A 21,961-nucleotide genomic window follows, 5' to 3' on the forward strand; every position below is an offset into this window, starting at 1 on the left:
GGTATACATAAAATAAAAAGTGAATATTTTATAACAAGATTTTGAATTGATCAGTATCAATATTTTAGCACGACTTTTCTGTATTAGAAAAAAGAGATATGTTTGAGAAAAAAATCCAGGAATAATTCAAAGAATTACACTAGAAAAGATCTAAAAGTAACAGATAAAGCTCTAACAATAAGAATTTCTGGCTAATATTATTTTATTCGATTAAAATTATGTGATATTTCAATGAAAAATACGAAAAAATGTTCAACCCTTAAAAATTTTGATAAAAAAAAAATCGCAAAATAATATTTAAAACACTTAATAAGAAATCCTAATCGGAAATCCTAATCCAAATCAGTTTCAGTAACATATTTTAATATAATTGCCAAATATTCTAAATACGTAATACAGTATTGTATTTTTTAATTAATTCAAAGAAACCTAATAGTAACAGAATAATAGAGATATGAAATAACAATTGCTACAAATTTATATTTTCAAAAATAAATGGATTAGTAATCAAAACCAATCCAAGGAAAATCGATCGATCATGAAGGAATCTCTAAGGAGCTTATAATTTTTCCCCATCCTACCTATAAAGCAACTTGTCATGACTGACTGATTCATCAACGCCCATAAAAAACTAATGAAGATAAATTGATGAAAATTTGAATACATGTTCTTAAAACGGTGTAACTGCACACTAACAAAGTAGTTTTTGAAATAATGAGTTTAAAAAGGTTAAATGGAGTAACAATAAAATTTACTATTTTTTTAATTTCTCGGAAACAAATAAAGATATCTGCTTGATATTTGGAGTGTGTTATTTTAATGTTTATATCTAAAACCTAATTTTTGAATTTTTCGAAGTTCGACCATGAAAGGGGTGAAGAAGGTTAAACAAGATTTGAACAATGATTGCAAATTTTCCCCATTTACGACTATACTAAACGAGATATTCAGCAGATTTGAGCCTAAAAATAGTCTTCAGATAATTATCAAAAATCATTTTCGAGTTTTTTTTAATTTCAATTTTTGTAAGGGGACGACAGTATACGACACGGCGGCTCAATCAATACTGTATGTGAAACACGACTGACTGCACCTGTCTCCGGTTGTTGACTAAAAAACCTAAAATAAAAGTAATTAAAGGATTTAAAAAAAATGACAAACGAAGTACTGTCACCTCCTAGTGGTGTTTGTTGGGTAACGCTAAGAACCGGGAAAAGTATATTTTTACTTGTACCTCGTACGGGTAACCAGTTATAACTAATATTTTAAGATATTTTTAATATTTTTACTCAAAGTTTCAAGTCCTGTATTGATCAGGCTGTTGCTCCGAAGAAATTACAATACACTGATATTTTTTACAAATTGAACAGGCTTTAATTTTTATTTATTATTCTCACATGCACGAGTTTAATGAACACAGCGCGGTCCAAGCGGCAGAGCTCTCTGGCTAGACGGGAAGGGCGTGTGAAGCGAGCCATGACCGCTAAATATCCCCTGACCGCGACGGGAAACATGAATAATCATATAGCGCGGAGAAGTGGTGACGGGGATGAATTAATATGTAATAATGAAGGTCAAGGTTTAAAGTCAAGATCAACGTAATAATGAAGGTCAATATCAGGGATTTTTGAAATTTCGAGGTTAAAGGGTTAAAATGGAGAAAAAAAGAAATTTACTATTTTTTTAAAATTTCTTCGTAACAAATTTAGATATCAACTCGATTTTTGTGCATTTAATTTTAATGTAAATATCTAAAATGTATATAGAAAGAAATTCTTATTTACCGTTTTATCAGGATTTACTGAAAATCTAAAAAAATTATTCTTGATTAATTAATTTTTATTTATAAATATATAAGTTTGTTACTAAAAACGTATTGTGGGTGAAGCTGCATTGATATCTCGGGCGAAGTCACAAAGGGCTAACGCTAGTTAATTTATAAATTTGTTTAAAACAGTATTTTTTTTTTAAGAAAATAATTTTGTTTTTATTTAAATAAATTTTTTTTAATAAAATACTATTGTTATTAACCCTAATTATATGATATATGAGGTAACTAATTACATCAAATTACATAATGAGATTAACATTCTTTTATTACATTGCTCAGCGTTGTTAAAAATTAGGCAAAAATAAAATATTATTTTTTATTTTTTTATGAAAATAAACTTCACTCGTATAGGAATGAAATTCAACAAAATATTAAGTCTTTATTAATGTTTTAAGTACGGTTTAAGGTTTAAGTGCTCCATGAAATACAAAAATTTTAATGACCTATTATATCAATAGACCCTACTTAATTTTGAATAAAAACGTAGGTGATATGCTATGCAATACAGAGTAAATGAGAACTGATAAAATGTTACCAAGTCAGTCGTAAGATTTAAAATAAATATTAACTCTAATCTGCTTAAATATGATAGATTACAACCAGCAGTGCACTGATGCCGAAATGCGTCGGAACGCCGTTCCGGTACTACTTTTTGGGAGAAATAATATTAAAAATGTCATTTCTAAATAAAATTTGTTTTAACATAAATTCCTGCATATGTTTCGTTTTCATATTATGTGTTCATTACTTCATATTTCTTAATGAAAAATATGATCACTTTAAATGGTGTGTGACGTATTCGTGTAATAAATGTTCATGTATTAAGTATTTTTGTGGATATTAAAATTGTTTGATTTACTTCACTTTTATTTTTATCAATATGTCATTAAAAAATTAAGAGCCGATAAAATCTACGAGTATAACCTATAATAAAGTAAATCAGACCGTACAAAAATGGTCCCTGTTTTTGGATATCCGTTCTTTTCAACCAAAAGAGGTTGAAAAAACATTTGACATGAAAAAGATGAGTTTTACTTATATTATCAATTGTAAACATTAAAATGGATGTGAATTTTTCATATTTTGTCATGTAACTAGCCGCCTGTAGCTGTGGACCACATCCTCATGGTTTGTTTTTAATACAAAATCAAATGTTCCGGTACCGGAAGAATTATGAATACACCTCTGATTACATCCAAACCAAAAAATAAAAATAAAGAATTAGTGTTTTTTTTTACGATTATTCAATTATAATTTAAAACGTTTACTTCTCTATACGATGACACGATCGACAGACTTCCAAATAAAATCGTTGCGTTTTACTACATTAGTAAAACTGTAATTGGTATGTGATATAATGTTTACAAAAGTGCAAACGATGGTGATGTACATTGTATAGTAGTAGCTTCTAGGTCATCTGGTCTTGAATTCGATTCTTAGAAGTGATTTGGCATTTTTTTCACCTGTTTTTTTTATCTATTTCTCACTCTTCCGGTTAAAATACATGTGCAGCACATATGAAATTTTAATACTGTAAAATAAATAAAATAATTAATTTAATCTATCGGTATTCAATGTCAAAAGACTACCGTTGTCTGGTTCTTCATTTATCATTGCTATATTTAACAATAATATTTATATGACATGAGAAAATTATTTTTAAATTGAAGTAAGCACATATAGTACAATATAAGTGTCATTTAAAGCAACGTTTGTCATTCAAGTATAATTTTAAATTAAATTACAGAGAATGATTAAACATTTAGAATCTATGTTTGTAGCGATACTAAATTTTAACTAATCTTATAAGATCACTACAACTAAAAATTATTATTTCAAAAAAGGTAGAAGAGTTAAAGATGGAGAATTCTTCTCTCTCTCTCTCTCTTTGTGTGTGTGTGTGTGTGAGCGCGCGCGCGCGCGCGTGTGTATTTTTCATTTGATATTAAAAATCATGTGATATACAGAGAGCCTCACGAAGAAGTATACGCTTTTAATTTAGTATCACTCGTCCATTCCCACACTGATTCTAATGAAACTTTACAGACCTTTTACCTAAGGTTCTTAAAAGTTTTCTGTGAAAATTTCAACTTTTTAGGATTTATAGAAACAAAATAGCGGCTTTGAAACAAAAACATAAATTTCAGAAAAACTATAGCAAACTTCATTATAAAATAGCTGGTAAAAATGATTATAAACAGAAGATTTATTGTTGAAACAATAGTTGTTCAAACTGAAAAAAAAGTTAATAATTAGTCATAAACATGACTAATTATCTATCTCTGTTTAATTATACTAGTTCTAATTATCATTGTTATTCAAAATTATTTTTGTTCTTGTACAGGTAAAAATGCGTGTACAACAAATGTATGTCCTTGCATAATCAAATTTAAAATGTTGTGATATCTGTACGTGTCAAGATTCATGCACTAATAAAGTCGAAGCAGATGAAGAAATAAATTAAGAGATTAATATAAAACGAGAAAATTAATTAATTATTTATTTAAGAAGCAAAAAAAATTTTTAATTGTACATACCGTTATAAATATTTATAAACTTCTTATAGTCCATGAGCTAGAGCCAAAAAAGTGGTTTGATCTTTGTGGTGGAAAACATTTATTGGAAATCTTTATGTATTACTAAGATGTGTTACGGATCTGAGCGAGCTGACAATTTTGTTGGTACAGAAACTAGGTAAGACCGGTAAAAGGTGCCATTTTTCCGGGAAACCTTTTCTATCGTGTGGTGCTTGAAAATTTTTACAATGAAAGTTATCGATGTACTAAACCTAAGTTCGAAAGGGCTGATAGTAGGTTGGGACGAAGGGGTTGGCGGACAGAGGTAAAGCTGCCCAAAATTTCTGCAAACAAATTTCATCGCGGATATGTCAGCCAATTGAACCACTAGTTCCTTAAATTTTAACAACGCATGTGTAAAAATGGCTGACAGCTTGGTTGGTGCGTAAGGCAGTAAAACGGGGTTATATTTTTGCGTACCCATGTATCCACTATGCGCGCGGAGCACACAGAAACGCGCTGTATGTTACAAATAACCTACATAAATTAATTTTTTTATGTTTATATGTTCATTAGTATTTAACAATTTAATTTTGCCAATAATTTATATCTTATAGATTTATTTAGTTTAAGTAACATTTTTGAATGCTTTCCAAGCTGCTTTTTCCAGTGGATTCAATAGTTCCTCAAACTTATCATCATGCATTAGTGACTTAGGAATATTTGTGGGTCCCCAAATATTCCTTCTTTAATTTTTCATAACTGATTTTAGTAAACTTCTGTTTTAAGTACATGAAACCAGGGCAGGAGTATTGTCCATGGCCTTGACGAAATTCTTCATTTATCCTAGTTTGTTATGTAACGGAGGAAGATACACGTTTTTAGGATTATATAATGGGTCATGTTTCACATTTTTAAAGTTCAGAAATGAGTGATTCGCGTTTAAGCCATTATTTTCAAATGAAATGGTTTTTTCTGTCTCTACTATCCTCACACAAAAAAGCAACAGTACTTCGTGTAATCAAGCTGCAGGCCAAAAATAAGTGAAATTACCTTCAGATTACCACACATATTCCATTCATACCCTGTATATTGAAGCATTTCCAATATAAGTTTAAAGTTTTCATAAGTTTCTTTCACACTAGCAGAATGAGCCACAGGTACTGATGGGAATTTATTGCCATTATGCAGAAGCACAGCTTTTAAACTAACTTTAAAGGAATCAATGAACAAGCGCCATTCTGTTGGGTTATATTCATTACAATGTGTCTCCATAAGAGAAGAAATGTCATTACAAAACACTAAGCCATTTTCTTCAGAAAAATAGTCTTTAAATTCAGAATGACGATTACGATAAGTACATATTTTTGTAATCTTTTGAAGAAGATTCCATCATTTTAGCCCGAAAAGCAAGCATTTCAGACTGCTTTTTGGATAACTTTAAATCTTGTATAAGATCGTTAAGATTTTCTTGAGTCAGTAAATGAGACTCAGATGAACTGCTTTATTCAAAAGTTGTATCACCAGAATCTGTTTCTTTTTCTTCCTTACTTCCATCAGACTCTGAGTTCTCTTCCTCTAATGTCACATGATCTGGAGGCTTTGGTATGAACAATTATTTGCAGTGTAGAACTGATCTCTTTACAGATTGCAGAATAGGGTACATCACTGTATGTTTTGATTTTGACATAATCCCTTTAATGTTTGTTAAGCAGAAATAAGAGTCAGATGAGTGATCTTTGTGCTCCCTCCAAATCATGGGGATAGCAAATGGCGTGTGGCATGTACTATTTTTACATGCAGTGGGAAGCCTAGAATACGATAAACAACAGATACGTGGGGCCCAAGCCCTTGTTTGGACCCCGACTTTACACCCAAAATAAAGTTTATAACGCTTTTTTCCTAATGGAATAAGGTTTCGCCTTTGGAACCTGAGCGTCACACCACATACATAACAAAAATTGTTAGTTTGATTTAAACAAACTGTAGGGATTTTGTAACTAACGACTAATTAAAAGAAATAAAGTTGTAAATATGTAATACACAATAATTCAGACACACAAAGCACTCATAATGACGTGTTTACGGGTTCACTGCTATCTCACAACTGGTATCGTTCTGATGAATGTGTGCTACACTAGATCACGTTTGTACATGTGTATACACGTCTGAACCTGTACAACAGTAGAAACGCTACCCTTTGAATTAGCTTACTTGATTCCATCGTATTTACTTGTTTAGGCTACTTATTTAGGAGCTTTTACTTGACAATGGACAAATGGACGAAAATCGTTTAAAATATTTAAAAAAAATTAAAATAACAAAAAAAAAAGTGGGTGATGGAGAAATTCCAATACATACTTGAAAACAGGATAAAAAGCTGCATTAAGTGCACCTATTGGTACTCGTGAGACAAAAATCATGTTGATCAGTGTAATCAACTTCTCGTTAATAATGATAAAATACGGCCAATAATTCACAAAGTGCAAACTGAGAAAGTATCACCAGAAATATTTGAAAATACAGAATTAGAAGACCTTTGTATAAAATATTCTCGTACAACTCGATACTTTAGATGGCAAACATGGAAAGATTACAAAGTTTAATATGATTTTGGTGGAATTGATACAAGACTAATATTCTCTCAAAGCATTTGCAAGGGTAATTTTGATATTTACAAATTTATAATACCAATACTAACTAATTTGTTCTTTATATTCAATCAGCAAAATTGGGCTCGATGGCTTGCACGATATCACGTTAATTTATTGAAAATGGAAATTTCGCATCCACAACTCTATATGGAATTTGTGGGAGGGATGTTGGGTATTAAGAGAACGAGCAATCCATTTTCAAGAATTACTACCCACTTGACCTTAGAGCAAACCATAATTACAGACGCTGCAAGACGTTTAACTGGTATTACCCACTTTACCAAGTCAATTTCAGCTTGAAAACGATGGGCAAAAAGTAGCAGTATTCGTACTACAATAATTTCCCATGGGTATGACGTATCTGGCCTAAAAAATACATCCAGACACAACCGCAGATTTAGAAAAAAATAGTATAATTAAGTCAAACAAACAAATAGAAGCTTAGAAAAATACTATAAATCAGAACATGTACCCTTTTAAACATAATGAAGTTAATCATACGTAATCAATTATATAATATAGCCACTGATAAAGCCAGTTCAGATGCCGTGGCTGAATTCCTTTTGAATATTAAAAATAAAGGAAATAATTTGAGGGAATTATTTATTAATGAGTGTGCTAAATCCGCGAATCGTTTTGAAGAACCAATTAAGCAAAACAAAAAAATTAATTTTACATCAACAAACGCCAAAAGAAATTTGTAAATAATGAAGTACAGGAATTTCGGCTGCAAAGAAATCTTTTCGGACGTTTACTTGCTATCTCAATAACAGAAAATCCAGATATAGCAAAAATTCTAGCTTATCACATTACACCTGTACCCATGTCAATGTGTCATCTTGACGAAGCCACAAAATCGAAATTAACTGAATGCTTACAAATAGAAGACAATACTGCACTTTTGCAAAGTGATATAAAAATAAGTGATGGATTTTATCTTTTACATTGCATCAGAAACGTGCCTCAATCATTCGGTAATACAGCTAAATTAGTTTTACAAAAGATAACAAATAGGCGAGCAACAGAAATTCATTTAATTTTTGATCAATATTTTTAACTTTCTATTACAGATTATGAAAGATCAGTGAGAGGAAATAACGAGGCTAATAGAGATTTTTTAATATCAGGTCCAGAACAAACGAGATCAGTAGATTCAACGAAAGTGCTTTGCAATAAAAAATTTAGACAGGCTTTGGTTCGATTTTTTTTTTGGTCTAATAATGAAACGGCAGCATTTATTAAAAATAAGAAAATATTCGTAAGCTTTTTTGAATGTTATGTTTTTTTGACTGGTGCATATGGAAACGTTAAAACGTCGATTGACTCCGCTTTAAGTTTCCCCGCTCACGAAGAAGCTGACACAAAAATAGCATACCATATGTGTAAAATTGAGGGAGACAGCAATATAATAATAAAATGATCTGATACAGATATTTCAATCATTAAAATGATCTGATACAGATATTTTAATCATTAAAATGATTTGATACAGATATTTTAATCATTATGTTAAGCAATATGCATAATTGTGCATAATTGAAAAGTAATTAAAAAATTTGGATGGAATATGAAGTTTCAGGAAGAACGAAATTCATTGGTATTTGCAAAATGTACGAAAATTTTGGCGAATCAATCTTCAAAATTTTAGCTGGCTTTCATGCTTTAACAGGTTACGATTGCAATCCAACCTTTTATAAAATGGAAAAAAGAGACTTTTTTAAATTATCTTAAAATCAGAGCAATATCAGAAAGTATTTTATACTCTCGGAGATACAAGATATGAGCAAGAGGTTTTCGAAACGTTAGAAACATTTATATGCAGTTTCTATGGGATACGTATCACGAAAACTATCACTAAACGAAAAGTTAATGATAATCGGTTTGCACTTTCTAATCGACAACATAATATGCATGATATTGTCGAATGATTTGTAAAAAAAATTAAAAAATGTTGATGCTTCCAGCTGCCGCCTTGTCACTCTGAGTTGTATCAATACCTTTTAAGACGATGTAATGAATATTTGGTTGAATGGACATAAACGAATTCCAACTGATGTTAATCCCAAAGAAAATGGATGGGTGAAACGAATCGACGATGAAAACTTTAAAAAATTTAAATGGTTTGAAGGTCCTCAGCTGCTAGAGTCTGTTCGGGAAATTGTAGAGAGTAAATCTGATAACGATATATGTGATTCTGAATGTGAAAGCGATGAAGATAATAAAGGTCTATGCGATAGGGATTGTAACACTCTAAGCGATGATAATGATAACCGAATAAGCTTGACAACTTTGTGAGCGATAAGGATGGATGGTGATTCAAAAAAAATATGTCTATGAATTTACAAAATCATATTTTTTAAATAAAATTGTATACTATAATATGGCAATAAAAATTAATCGTTTCAATAATCCCCACTTTTTAAAAAAATTGTTTATTTTTTTGTTGATTTTTTTATTTAAGTTCATGGGTTGTTGCTAACTAAATAGCTCATTATATACTTTTTTCATATATAAATAATAAACCATACGTAAGATTTCCCTGCACGGTGAGTATTCTATAGTAAAATGAGTATGTAAATAGGGTTATAAACTATTGTTTAAGAAATAAATTATTTGCAAAATTAAATTGTTAAATACTAATGAACATATAAGCATAAAAAAATGCATTTATGTAGGTTATTTGCAACATACAGCGCGTATCTGTGTGCTCCGCGCACATAGTGGATACATGGGTGCGCAAAAATATAACCCCGTTTTACTGCCTTATGTACCAACCAAGCTGTCAGCCATTTTTACCATGCGTTGTTAAAATTTAAGAAACAAGTGGTTCAATTGACTGACATATCCGCGATGAAATTTGTTGCCGAAATTTTGGGCAATTTTACCCCTGTCCGCCAACTCCTTCGTCATAAACTACTATCAGCCCTTTCTAACTTAGGTTTAGTACATCGGTAACTTTCATTGTACAAATTTTCAAGCACCACACGATAGAAAAGTTTCCCGGAAAAATGGTACCTTTTACGGGTCTTACCTGGTTTCTGAACCAATAAAACAGTCAGCTCGCTCGGATCTGTAATACACCTTAGTAATACATAGATTTCCAATACATTTTTTCCACCACAAAGATCAAACCACTTTTTCGGCTCTAGCTCTTGGACTATTAATGTTTATTCATTATTATTACAGTATTCATGAATGATAAAATGTTAAGTGGATCTGTTATATTTAGATATAATAATGTATATTTTGTTATTAATAGTCTGATTAACAATGACAATACATAAAACTATACCTTAAAACAGAGCATTCAGTATTGTATTTTGTGTAATCAGTCGGTACGCGTGCGCAACAGCTGGAGAGGCAGCTCGCAAGTGCTCGAGTGCTCGCCGCTCGCGCTACGTACGGTGTAATTTAAATTTCCATAATTTTTTTGTATGGCATATTAAGAACTGTAACTTTGTGAAAAACTTCTAATTTTAATACAGTATGGGTTAAAAGTGAAAATTCAAAACTTCGTCTCTCAACTTTTTCAATTGAATTTGCTAACACGTGAAAATACATATAAAATTTTCAAAAAATCATAACAGTCGGAAAATGCTTTGGAAAATTTGCTCTGATCTTGTTTTTCAGAAGAACTGCTTGAAGGTCATACTGTTAAAATGTCATTAAGAAATATTAATATCCGGTTGAGATAGAGTGAGTTAAACACAAAAGATTATGAAAGAATATTTTTGCCATTTTTGGCTAAAATGTCAATTTTGACAATGTTCCCCCATTCCATATCAAAATAAACTTCATATAGAGATTCAGCACCTTCGAAAACTTAAAGTAAGGTAGAAATTAGATATTAGAAGAATGCTGATCGCTTCCATGTTATTTTAGGGGTAGTTCCCGCTCGCATAATTTCCCTTCCATCCTGAATCAATCTATTTTTTTTTTAGAATGCATTAAAAATATGGGATATCTTTCATTTTAGTAAAATTTTTAATTGTGTATCTTCTTTTTTATTATTTTAATAATTCTTAATTTATCTTTTTCAAGAAATTGTTGCAAGCATAATAATGTTAATTGTATTATCTGTAAAAAAAATTACCATGATTATTTCTACTAAGTAATCATGTTAACTCGTCTCTTTTATTTTGTATTTGTAAGTGAATTTTATATTTTTGAAAGCGAATGTAAATTACAAAAAAAATTTAATTTTACGTGGATTTTTTGTTATTTAGATATAAAACATGTGATTTTTTGTAGGATTATATTTTATGTTATAAATATTTATAATTCATAATACAGTTACATATAAGCCTTATGTTTGTGACAAGTAAACAATTAACAATATGTAATTTATATATTATAACTTACTATAGATAGGCTTTTTCATGTTATGTGCTAAATAATTAAATATATATTTCGGTATGAGATCATGACATCTCAATCCTCTGGAGGCTCCCATGGGCAGATAATGCAAAAGTTTAAATGGAAAGGGTAGGTTTTGACAGATCTTTTAAAAGGAAATTGGAAAAAATTTGACATAAAAGGTGTAGGAAAAATACATTTAATCCAGGTAGAAGTATTTACTAAATTTCATTTTTCAATGTTTAACTGTTGAAATGTTATTTAAAAGTTCTATTCTGTTAACAATCGATCTTTATAAACAGAATATGTTATGAAGTTCTCCCAGGACTTTCAGAACCTACTAGTCCAACTCTTGAAAATAATGAAAAAATTTCATATATGTTCTAAAATGCTTCATTTGAGAGTTATGCCTAGTGAAAAATTTCAGCTACCCCGGTAAGATGAGGTCATACTGAAATTTTTAGGCTGTTAATTAAGGCCAGAATTAGTGATTTCTTATGGTTTTTGAGCAGAAACTCGAATAAAATAATTACCAGAACTGTATCTGCAATAGTTTTTGAGAGATCTGGAGTGAAAACCAATAAACTGGGGTAAAAACCCTGTTTTTTTCTGTGTTTGACATATAATAAATAATTTTTTTAATTGGGTAATAAACACATAAAATTTTAAAATAAAACTCATAGAGAATTTAATTATATACATTATGCATTTTTATTATATGTATAAAGCCGCTGCTCTGAATATTTTTTACTCATTTTTTGACAGTAGCTTTAAAGTAAATGACCAATAATTTGTAATAATGAGAGTGTAGAGTTATGACATCAAAATTATCAGATAACACATTAATTATTTTCTTGATATATAACAACCTTAATTACCTGTAAAATACAGAAACAGATAAATGGTAAAGATACATTACCATATGATATAAGATAATGTAGGTATAATTAATTAATATCAATTATTTTCTCTTATATGAATAATGACTATACTAACATTGCTCGCTCACGCAAACACACACACACACACACACACACACACACACACACACACACACACACACACACACACACACACACACCCACAACTCATCAAAACATCCATTTATTGTATAATAATCTGTAAAAAAATGCACTTTACTCTGAAAATGCTTTACTTTACATTTTTTCCAATATTTCTTCATAAGGTTTTAAATTTCAAAAATTACAGTTAAACCTCTAAAAGTCAAACATAAATAATTCAAAAATTTATTTTTTCTTCATTATTTTTATTTATCAAATGATATTAAATCAAATTTCTGACTCAAGATTTACTAATACAAATCTAATAGTGGAAATTTATTAGAGATAAGAGTGTCTCTCAGTTCACAGGATACAACAAAAGTAACTCATTCAAAGAGGGTAAGGAAAGAATTCTAAATGAAACTGAGCATAAATTAATAGAAATCTAATTTATTGAAGATAAAAAGACTGAACAACCAAATTAGTGTAAAAATAATACCAAGAGATCATCTCAAGTTTAGAAAAATTAGTGCTAAAGTGAGATTCTTTCTCAGGTGGCTTTTTACAGCCTGGACAAAAAAAATGTTTATTTTCATATAATGTGTTACAGATAATAAGAGCAGTGAAAAGAAAAGTAACAAGTATTTAGGTTCTGTAATAACCTATGACAAATTATATCTAGGTGTATTACTTCACTCCATAGTCAAAACAAGTTGGTGACAAGTCACATTCATATCGATCATGGTAAGCAAAAATTATATTTTCACCAAAAGAAAATAACAGGAACCTTCTGTGGAGATTGATAAGAGAAATTAACTTTGTCATTTAACACAAACTACTGACTTAGTACTATTCTAATAATTTGGACGCTATTAAAGCCTACAATTCTTCATTTATTCTTCTTTTTTTTATTCCATGACAAATCTTCTCCTTGTGTCGATTTAAATCTGGAAATGGTCTCAGAAATGCATGATACTGGTTGCAATACCTACCCACACATTGCAGATTTAATGTTTTCAACTTATACTCCAACATGTTTGGTCAATTTATGGAATCTTTTGAGAAAGAAATTAGATTTGAATGAGACCAATGATGCTGGCCAAATATTATTTATGACTAATATGCAACCACATGTTCTGTTCAAGAATCAAAAAGCTTCCTGAATGTTGCAACAAATATACTCATTGTAGTCTTCAGCAGTGTTTGGAGACTTCAATGAGAAATAGTAGTAAACCACTTTACTGCATCCATTATATATGAGTAAATTCATTATTATAGGTTATTTGCCCTGAAGTAAGTTGGTCCATGTCAATCTCCATTCTCTTCTATTTCCAATTAAACTTTCAAGCTTTTGATTGCTTCCATTTCCCTTTAAATTGCCTAATATTTTTTATTATTTTCAAATCTTTCCATTTTTGTAGCTTCTACCAATCCCTCTAGTACTGTTTTAATCAATTCTTTTTCTCTCATGAATCCTTTTTCTCCCAGTCATTTCATTTTTCTATTTTGATAAGCTTCTATTTTTGTTAACTCCCTCATTACTTCTTTTTTTTAGTTCGTCTTTCCATTTAATCTCTCTAATCTCCTCTGTGCCTACTTCTGAAATTATTTTTTAATTTTCTGAGTATCTATGTTTCATACCTATGCAAAAGTACATGCCAAATGATAATACTGCATAAGATGCTTCTTCATTTTTATCTTACTGGTACTATACTACTGGTACTAATAACTGTTTCTTTCTCTTAAGAGAGTAAATTATGGTTAAGAAATTCTACATTTTATTTAAGTCACCTTATTTTGATTGGTGAGCTATGTTTTAAAATATTCAGATTTATCGTATAAAAAAAGGAAGTTTAATAGGTAAAAACAGTAAGGGAAGTCAAAAATTGTTATATATGAAGCAGATAATTCAGGATGTATCATGAAGTAAATATTTTTAAATCAAAAATTTGTAAAAAAACAAACACGAGTATGTTTAACCTATTAAATGAATGATGGTCAAAAAAATCCCTTTGATTTTAATTAAATTTTTTTTTTAATGAAACAAATACTGCAAGATTTTCTTTATTTTTAATAAATTTATGCCTCTACATGCTTAAACCAGTTTTAAAATATAAAAAATGGATGTCACTTTGTTTTTGCTTTATAAACATTACTGTATATCAAGAACTATCGTAATATAGTTTAGTAAGATAGAAAAATAATAAAAAAACGAAATACCCAACACTTCTTTTTTTATATAGAACATTATATAGAACAGAGACTTTAAAAAAGTATTAAAAGAATAAAAAAAATACAAACATTATCTAACAGACGATCAGTTTAAAGATCTTTAGAATAATTTTTTGTCTCTACAATGATAATAATTACAATGATATAATTTTTTGTTTCACTCAGTTTGGAAATTCTACTACTCCCTTCTATAATGGATATTTTCAAAATAACATTAAATTATGTTCTTTTACTTGAATATTACTGTTATTCCTTGTATTACAATTATAGCAATTTCCATTTATTTTAAGGATAATAATTTTATATAGGTAATAACTGTTTCTTAACCTAAATATCTGAAAATCTCAGTAAACGTAGTGGTACGAAAACCTATCTATAAGACTCTATTGTTGCATATTAAACATAGATTTAATTGTAATTTTTCTAGTATTTAAATGTTTTCAAGAAACACCAAAAAAAATTGACATTATGAGAACTTGATTAACTACTCATGTAATGACCTGCTTTAATTTGTTCTTTTATTTATTCTGCTTTAAGAAATTTTTCTTTAAATGTGTACACCAGATGGTAAGAACTACTTTATAGTATCAGTTAATAACATATTTATCCCAAGATAAATATTTGTTGATAATTATACATAGAAATTTACAAATATATTTTATTTTAAGATTCTGTTATTATTGATTTTTAGTACAATCTGTGTTTTCATTTAATTTCTTCTGTGAATTTTTCTTTTGAAAGGTTTCAACTGAAAATTCTCCATTTTTTTTAGCTCTGAGGAGCTATTCTTCATTTCCTTATATCTTCTCTCCTTAACAAATATAAGTATCCCATTTATTTTTCTTCCTCTTTCCTTTTCTCCTTTCATTACTTCCTCTGTGATGATTCATTTTAAAGAAAATTTCCACATATGATATACCCTAACCATCTTAAAATCTTTTCCTTATCATCTTCATTAAATTCTGCTCCTCTTCTTAATACTTCATTACTTTGAATTTTATATATTACATTTTCTCCATTTTTCTTCATAACTATATTCCAAAATTATCCAAATACTTCTCTTCCTTCTTTTAATACAACGCAGAAGATACTTAACAAATCAATTTCTTGGTTCATACAAAACAGTTCTTTTTGTAATTGTTTTAGATTTTTATAAGGTCCTTTCTTCATAGATATTTTGCTTTTTACTTCTTCCATACAGCATCCATTCCAAGTCACCAAAATTCACCAAATTCATAATTTTTATTATGAAATTTGATAAAACGTTTTTTATTACTTTCAGTCGCACAGTAGGATTGGTGGATGAAATTGAATTTTCTTTATGTTTTGAGGTATGAGGATTACAAAAATACGATTCATTTAAAATGTAATTTCCTTCTATATATTCCTATGTATAAAGTAGGCTTGAAAATCTCCAAAACTACTAGCTCAATTTCATTGAAATGTAAGTATGTTTTAAGATATAACTAAAATTGTACATATGAAAATTTGATGAAGATTGCTTGTCTCATTCTTTAGTTACGTTCAATTTAAGGTCGACAACATATAACATAATCTCAATTTGAATTTGAGGTATTTTCTTCTGTTGTATGAGGGAATTGGGCTGGCAGGAAAATGGATTTTCTTCACATTTTGAGGTATGAGGATTATAAAAATACCATTTATGTATAAAATTTTGTGGCTCAAAAATCTCCAAAACTACTGAATTAGTTTCACTGAAATTTATAAATACTGTAATAGGATATCTAAATTTGTGCATCTGAAAATTTGATGAAGTTTCCTTGACTCATTCTTGAGTTATGTTCAATTTAAGGTCGATAACAGATAACTTGTTAACTGTGTAGTGGTGTATTTTTCATATGCGATTATGCAGTGAGTCACAGTGGTGAATGAGTTAAAACTTGATACTTGTGTATAGAGTCTACTCATTAATCGAAAATATGTAGTATGTTGTATTCTGAAAATCAGTGCGTTTCTGACTATAAAACAAATTATTGTGCAGAACTGCGTAACAGTTTTTTAATCTAATTTTTTATATAAAAACACTAGTGGATGCCTGAAGGTTCATTTCATTGATAAAAATTAACTGTTAAAAAACATAATTTTTGTACAATTTGACTGTCCATGACTCTATAATAAAAGTACATTGTCATCCTTTTCTTTTGTTTCTTTGATCTTAAATCTACCATGAAATTCTATTGACATAAGGAAAATATGTTGCAATTTATCTGTTGTAAATAAATAAATTTAGTTGTAAATAATAAATTTTCAGTGTGTCAAAAATATTGTTCATTATCAAATTCAAATAAATAATTTTTATTATTTTTTTAATTGAATTTTATTTTTTATTTTAATAATTTCTGGATATATCAATCCAAATTGTAAAATGTGAAAATAAAAATAAATAGAAGCTGATATAGTAAGTCTGTAATAACTTATTTCAGTGTTAAATGAAATTAACAGTTTGGTATGTGATGATAAAAATTATACTGACTGACGTAATGATCTCTATACTAACTTATATTAACTGCACAGTATCATGTAATTTTCTAACATTTGTTTACATTTGTTGTTCTTAAACATTAACAACATATATAATTAGAACTGTAATTAATCTAATTTTAGCAATAAAACTTTAAAAATCGTTTTAAAAATTTTCCTTTTTTTTAATAAACAAAGGTACTTCCTTATTTTAAAAAAGTTCTTGTAATGCCAGTAAAATAATTGTTAAATGCTAATTAAGTTTTATCTATTTTCTATATTTTATACATGTTAATTAAAATCATGTCAGAATAATTTTTAGTCATACCATAAAAGGTAGGAATTGTGCCTTAAAATAGAAAGTAAGACAAAAAATTCCAGTTTCCCTAAAAGTCACAAATTTATTTATTTGTTCATCCAAGGAAGTGTAGGATAAAAACCAAATTATCACCTTTATTTTTTTGTCATAGTTCTGTCCGTTTATTTAGGATAAAGATTATCAAATACCTCCCAAATTACAACTTCTTTAAAAATGAAGAGGGATCTTGTCTGATACTAATAGAGAAACACAGAGGAAATGTTTTCCATCATAATATGCCGTAATAATCCTTTTAAAAATCAATAATATTTATTGGTTATCATTTTTGTGTAACCACATGATTTTATTACCACATGTTTTTATGTTTTTATTTTTGTGTAACCACATTTTTTAGGTTTCTATAATATTTATTAATGTGAACAATTAACCTTTCTTAAAGAAGTTTAAATTTTTAAATTCCCTTTTTCAATAAAAAAATCTGATTTTTTTTAACTGAAGTTAAAAATGAAGGAGATTTTAATTTGGCCCTTATATACAACATTTTTCTTACTTAAGATTAAATCTTGTACTCTAGAAAGTAAATCAATATCAGTGATTTCTTTAAATTTTGTAGAAGGAGTTCTTCTCTGGTAATTCAGCAGTAAGTTACTTCTTCTTTTGTAGTCGTCACAGACCTCATGTGTCCATGACTTCCATTGTCAGCCTCTTACATCCATCTCTATCACCAGCATATATACAGCATACATATTCGTATGTAGTAGTCTGTTTTTTTCTATTTAGCCTCAGGAATCACCATAAGGTATTACATCAGAGGATGATATGTATTGAATGTAAATGAACTGTTGTCTTGAACAGTTTCAGGTCACCCATTCCGTGGTTAATTGAAACCCAACCATCAGAGAACACCAGTTTCCACAATCTAGTATTCAAATCCATATAAACTGACTTTACTGGGAATTGAACCTTAGAACTCTCAACTTTGAAATCAGCTGATATACAATGACAAGTTCACCTCTAGAGCACTATACATATACATATATATATATATATATATATATATATATATATATATATATACAGAGTGATTCAAAGAAACAGGAAATTTTGAAAGTTGTGTTTGTAGCCGTGGGCGATTGGTACCACTTGATAAGTGGCGCCAGCCTCTCTAACCTAACCTGCCATTTAGTTGTCATGGATCCTTGGAGTGGTGCGCAACGTGCATATGCTATCAAAGTGTTTTACAAAAACAATGACAGTGTGGAGGGAGCGCGTAGAGAATTTCGCCGTCATTTTAATCTGGGACGGCACGACCGTGTTCCATCAGCACATGCAATTAAAACATGGATATCTAATTTTGAGGAAACTGGTTCGCAATGAAAGAGAAACCTCCAGGCCGTGAGCGAACCGCCCGTACACCACAGAATGTTCAAGCTTTACAAGATGCTGTCACACGAAGTCCACATCGGTCAATCCGTCGTTTCTCAGTATCTTTACAATTACATAGTTCAAGTGTTCGAAGGATGTTAGTGAAGGACTTGCAATACCATCCATACAAGTTGCAGATCGTCCACGAACTGAAACCGAACGATGCAGTTGTGCGAGCACAATTCTGTAATGTAATGCTTCAGAAGATAAACGATAACGAAGAGTTTGTTCACGAAATGTGGATGTCAGATGAAGCGCATTTCCACCTCAGTGGATTTGTTAACAAGCAAAATTTCAGATACTGAGCACAAGAAAATCCAACGCAGCTACACCAGCGTCCGTTGCACAGCCAGAAAGTGACCGTGTGGTGTGCTATGTCATCTTACGGTATTATAGGCCCTTATTTTTTTGAGGATGACAACGGTCTTGCGATTACAGTGACGGCTCGTTACGTAGCCGTGCTTAAAACCTTTGTTGTGGAACAACAAAAGAGATTTCCACCAATTCATAACACAGCCTGGTTTCAACAAGACGGAGCAACGTCACATACTGCACGAATATCGATGGCAGCTGTACGCCGATTGTTTGGACAACGTGTCATTTCACGAAATGGTGACATTAGATGGCCTCCCAGATCGCCTGATCTCTCAGCTTGCGATTACTTTTTGTGGGGTCACCTTAAAAGCAAAATGTTCCACAGTAGACCTGCTACAACGGAAGAACTGAAGGCAAAGATCCGAGAAGCAATTGCGGAAATTCCAGTTGAGATGTTACATCAAACCATGAACAATTTAACGAAGAGACTTCGTGAGTGTTTACGTAGAAGAGGAGGTCATCTGGAAGATGTCATCTTTAAAAAATAAACTAAAATGTATGTATCCTAAAATGGCAACATTTTTACAATTACATGAAATAAAATTCATTTTCTAAAAAAAACTTTTCATTAACGTTATTTAATTTTTAAAATTTCCCGTTTCTTTGAATCACCCTATATGTAGTAGTAGTGGAGATTTGCTGGTTGAAACATAAACTTTAATGAATTAAATTAATGAACTGTGAATTGTGAGCCTCTATTACTGTGTTAGTTGGGTTTGAACTGAATGATTGAATTCAATCGAATGAATAATATTACAAAAATAATAGAATTAAATTCACACTAAATAAAATATAATAATCTTACAAAAAATAAAAAATTTCTGTTAAATAATAATGGGCTTCCTATGGAGACTGTGTGTTACACTAGAGTAGTGAGGTGATGCGAGCAACTCGTGCGAGGCTAGACCAATCATAATCAACTGGTAACAAATGGGGTAACACTGTTTTGAGAGGTACAATGGAGTGTTCTTATAATATCTTTGCAAACAATCGTCCGATTTCAAAATTCAAATGGGGTATTTGCTAGTGCAATACAAAATCATGATAGAACCAAACTAGAACAAACATTATTTGATATAATCAGAAAATTTAGTGGCCTGTCCTATGCTGAGACCAGTTTGAACCTGGTGAGCTCCCACAAATGGTCTTTGTATAGTTTGATGACAATATAATTAGAGGTAATTGTGTCGGCATCAGATTGAGGATCGAGCCCGCTATTGTCGAATTTGATGCTTAGAAGGACAGGGCAAAATGGGATGGTGTATGCTGCCACTAATATTGTGCTTGGCTGTGACATTACATAAACTGCAAGGACTACTCTAGATGAGCTGTCATAGATCTGAGCACTCATACCATTGACAAGGGCCTGATCTACACAGCACTGTCCCATGAGACAACCGGAGAGTTTAGCCATTAGTTGTTTGGATCCCAGAAAATTGCTGTATCATCTGCACGATAAAAAGTCTTTCAAGAAAGTCAATAGCTTGAGAAATCTTTAAGTTTAGATTGGTATACTCCAATTAAATAAATGAATAAAATGTTTACAGTTCCCTCATTTTGTTCAGTACGTTAAATACGTTATATCCATAAGTTTTCGAATCGTGAATTTTTCTCGATGATCACTAAAATGTATTAAATAATAAAAAATTATAAAAATTAAAAAAATGACTGCCAAAAAATTAAAATAAAAAATTGAACTAAATAAACGACAATAAATCAAATTAAAAAAAGAAATCAAGGTATGGAAATAAAGGACTAAACATATTTGTACAGTATTTAATTAAATAAAATAATGGGTGACCAATCAACTTTCAGAAAATATCAATTTGTTTAGGTATATTTTTCCTCCCGACTGCATTTAAATATTTTCGTTGAATGACAAAATTTTCTCATCGATGTAAGACCTGATGAGAATTTCACTTATTGGCATCTCTTTTCTTTTGTTTCCAATAGAATTTCATTTTTCGTCAATGTTCTTTGTCGTCTGGATCCATTCTGTTCTTATTCTTTTTTTCTGGAATTTTTCACATGTTTTGAGTTTTGTCTGTAAGTGTTTCTGTATATGATTCTGTGTCTTTCTATCTTTGATACTTTTAGATTTTCTTTGACTTGTATGAACCAGTTAGTATCTTTTTGTTGTTTCTTTTGTAAAAAATTTCCTTGTTTAGTCTGTTTTCGTCCATTCTCATCAAGTGTCCACAAAAGGCAAGTCTGCATTTCTAATCGCGTCTACACCGCTGTTTACCGATGCTGAACTGAAGGCAGCGATCACACGAATATCATCGGCCAGGGCGTCTGGCCCGATTCTTCTGCCTAATATGGTTATCAAAGTGGCGCTCGGGCTGAGCCAGAGCAGTTTTTAGTGACATACAACGCCTGTCTTAAAGAGACAGTTTTTCCTGGCAGATGGAAGCGTCAGCGGCTGGTGCTACTTCTTAAACCGGGGAGAGATTTGGTACTTCCCTCCTCGTACCGGCCGCTGACAATGACCGATCCGCTAGCGAAGGTATTGGAACGTATGCTTCAGCAAAGGATAGTTGGTGTACTGGAAGAGCAGGCGGGCTCTCTGCGAATAAGTATGGATTTCGCAGGGGTAAGCCACCCTCGATGCTGAGGCTGTTGTCTGCGACTTGGCGGGAAGAGTCTTGAGGAGAGGTGATGGTAGGATCTGCGTCTTAGTCACATTATACGAAACGCGTTTAATTGCATCTGCCACTCACCAATAATGGGAGCAATGGAGGACCTACGTGTCCCTTTTTACCTGCGACGGA

The sequence above is a fragment of the Lycorma delicatula genome, chromosome 4 (genome assembly GCF_047948215.1).
Source record: "Lycorma delicatula isolate Av1 chromosome 4, ASM4794821v1, whole genome shotgun sequence".
Classification (NCBI taxonomy): Eukaryota; Metazoa; Arthropoda; class Insecta; order Hemiptera; family Fulgoridae; genus Lycorma; species Lycorma delicatula.